Consider the following 3,619-nt stretch of genomic DNA (forward strand, 5'->3'; position numbering starts at 1 on the left):
TTTTTTTGTTTTTTGATGATGGATGCTTCGGGTTGAGCTTCCACTTCAGTCGGAATTGAGATAAAATTTCCTACATATAAATTTTGTCAATTCCTCAAAGCTATGCGTCGTTTAGATGCGCAGAAAATGGTCACGAGACGCCCTAAAACACCTCTAGAGTTGTTATTTCTTTAACTCCGTTGTCTTGCCACGTACTTGATCTAACGTCTTGTCAAGAAGCCTTATTAATCCATTGGAGCGACTTTTTTCGAAGCATGAATTTGCCTATTTTTCTTCTCATTCAGACATACAGTGAGCTCGCGATTATATGAACTAATTAAAACCAAGCCTGTTAATTTTTGCGAGATTGTTTATATTAACGAAAGGCTCAAGAATTAAAAACCAACAAGTTTCATTAATAAAAAAAATGTTTTATTTAGAACTTTAAAAGAAACTTGTATTCGTTTTGTTTGTTACACAAATAAGGGGAACTTCGGTTATTGTGGTATAGGTATTTTTTTTAAATGTGTAGCAAATGTACGAGCTTTATTGTAACTATTATTTATTATACGAGAACAGTGAAACTTAAGTTATAAAATATTTTTCAGTTAAATACTACTTGATTTCAAAATTAACAAAGTTATTCAAAAAAATTTAAAAGAAACCAAAAAATACTTACTTCAAAAATTGGAGAGTAATATGGTATATATGGTTAGGATAATGTGGTATATTTTACCACATTACGATAACGCAGCTGTTATCATCTATATCATGTTGTCTTGGGTCCACTTTCGGACTTCCCCTATTTTTGGCATCTAGAATAGTCGTGGTGTTCAAGTAATTAAAAATTATCTAACCGACCTCTTGTCTACCACAATAACCGATTTTCAAAATTTCCAAACAAACTCATACAATACATAAACTTTCTATTAGCCGAGACTTGATAAACGAAATACAAAACTTACTTCGCAAATTTAAAATTTTTTTTCTAAAGTAAGTTTTTTTTTAACAAATAAACTTGATTTCTTGCAGTTAAAAAACTTTAAAATCTTGGATCACATGTTTGAGGCATATTTAACAAAATGAAAACCGAACATGAAGTTATTCACTGTAAGCATTTCCAAGCGACACGTATGGACATTTCCAATGCAAATAACTGCGGGGTTCCCTAAATTACCAAGCGCTTTAAAGTCGTTAGAAATTTTTAAAAACAATAATGTTCATATTTTGGAGCTTTTGCCTAAAGTTCATATTTTAGGGTAGTCAATTGTAGCGGAAAAAAGTGCATATTTTGGGATGTTCATATGTTAGGATGTTAATATTATCGCGAGCTCATTGTATGTATGTAAGCGCGAAGAGCCTTTTCTGTGCGCCATTTTTTGGGCACAGTAGTGGCAGTTAAAATAAGTACCACTTTCTTGCATTTAGATCTTGTAGTGTTTAAAATTTTAGAAATTTTTTTCTGTACCAAAATTCATTTTGCCTCATCACAAACTTTGTGCCAAAGGGTGAAATGTGCAGGCAAAGCCATTTAGCTGTCGATTTTTTTTCCATATTTTGTTCTTTGATCTCTTTAACTAATAAAAAAATATTAAGCTTAGAAGTTGGCTAGTCGATGCAAGTCAGTTAGCAGAGTAGCAGAGAAACTTTTTTTTTGTGCGATTTCGATTAGCTATTAAAAGTAAACGGTGCGTCTACTGCATATTTCTTTTCATGGAGAGAAGTTATTATCGGGTTATAGAAAAATTATTTAATTAATTCTTAAATTCGGTAAATATCTTTTTCCAGTTCTGTAAGTTCAGCCTGAAAAGTTGAATTGAAATTATTTTAAATGCATTTTCAAACAGAAAAAAAAACTAAATAGTTTCGCTGAGTTCCGACTTGAAATTTATAAATCTAATTCTGTGATGTGTTGGCTTTAAGGTAAAATATACTCTTTTTGCGCGCTTTTACGACACCCATACAATTGTTTTAAATTTTCAGAATGGCTCCTCCAAAACCCCAAGAACCTCCGAGTAACTAGTTTCAAGCGAATTCAAAAATGTTTTTTTTTTGTGAGCTTGCCCGCCATATTGGATCCTAATTTCGAATTTTAAAAATTCATGGTCAGATGCATAATTAGCGACCCCAAAAACCCCCGAGTTTTTTGTACGCCATATTGGATCCGCATTATTGGATTTTTGAAACCTGACTGAAGGTTTGTAATCAGTGGTCCCATAAACCAGCGGGTACGAAGTGGTGTAAAAATCCATCACGCGAACCTGTTCAAATAGTCCAATAGTCCGCCAGATTCGATATTTAGCCCACTGTGTATCGTTAGAAAAAAATTTTAGCTCCCAACTGGGGTCAAATTGAGGACTTTTACGCTTCTAAAACTTTTCCAACGCAAATTTTTTTATTCAAACAAGTTTCAAAACCTAGAAGTAAATAAATTCCTGCTGAAACTAGCCTGAGCCACGTCGCACAGTGTTCAATTTTTCGAAAAAATAGACAAAATCAAATATCTCAAGAGCGTGATGAGATAGCGAATTAGCTGCAAATGGTATTTTAAAGCTTTTGAAATGCAGAAGTCAGGAAAAGTAGTTTCGTTGAATTACCTTGACCTTAAAATGACATTCAAAAATAGAAGGTTTTAAATGTGTTCATATTTTTGACCTAAAACCAGTATGCAGGAAGGCCCCCACTGGAATGAAAAGATCAGGTAGAAAAGGACTTGGCTTCACTTGGCATTACCAATTGGCGCCAGTTGGCACAGAAAAGATACGACTGGCATGCTTTGCTGTACTCGGCGGTTACAGCGCCAAATAAGAAGAAGAAGAAGTATGCAGTGAACTTTTTAAAACATAAATATGTACATATTTTTGCTGTTCTTGACACACGCAATCCCTTTTTATGGTCGTAAAAACTAAAAATATGCATTTTAATTTTTTTATAAGTTCATTGCATGCTGTTTTTAGGTCTAAAACAGAAAAAAATTCAAAAATTTTACTTTTGAAGGTCGGTTTTGAGCTCAAGGTAATTTTTCATTCAATTAGCTCTTTAAAATGGCCATGAAAAGTAAAATTTTGAATTTTTTTCTAAAAACAGCTTGAAATTAAATTTTAAAATCAATTTAAAATGCAGTTTTAGATTCCTTGACGCAATCACGGCAAAAATAAGTGTTTGAAAATTGTAAACTGCATTTGCATACTGGTTTCAGGTCGATAGAAGAAAAAAATTTAAAACCTTATATTTTTGGAGCTAAGCCTGTGTCCCTGAAGCTTAACAACAGCGAATTTATGGATCCTTCGAGCTTTCAAGACTCTGTTATAGATTCCTACGTTAAAACTTTGTTAATCCGCGTAAAGCGAGTAAAAATATTTGAGAAGGTGGACTTAAATCAATTCCAAACCAAGCAATGTTTCTAAATTATTGTTATTCCAGCCATACAAGTATGGAAGTTTTAAGCAACATAAGGGCTAACAACAGCCCAAAAACATACACCATTTCGGTCAGAAGCTCTTTCGCTCTCTTAACTCCTTTCGAACGCTAGCTACTATTTGATTAAAACAAATTGTCCAGATTTAGCAGTAGTTTCCTGCATGCCTACTTCTCAGCTTCCACAAACTCAAACCCAGGCAACTGCCTGTCAAATTCCAAC

The 3,619-nt window shown here is 33.4% G+C and overlaps 1 protein-coding gene across 12 annotated transcripts in view; it reads left to right on the forward strand.

Moving 5' to 3' along the window:
* LOC118748464 (amyloid-beta-like protein) overlaps positions 1-3,619 on the forward strand; it is a 237,948-nt gene that overhangs the window by 230,572 nt on the left and 3,757 nt on the right. The window lies entirely within an intron of this gene.

This window comes from Rhagoletis pomonella, unplaced genomic scaffold (assembly GCF_013731165.1).
Source record: "Rhagoletis pomonella isolate Grant_MI unplaced genomic scaffold, Rhpom_1.0 Rhpom_scaffold_00013, whole genome shotgun sequence".
NCBI lineage: Eukaryota > Metazoa > Arthropoda > Insecta > Diptera > Tephritidae > Rhagoletis > Rhagoletis pomonella.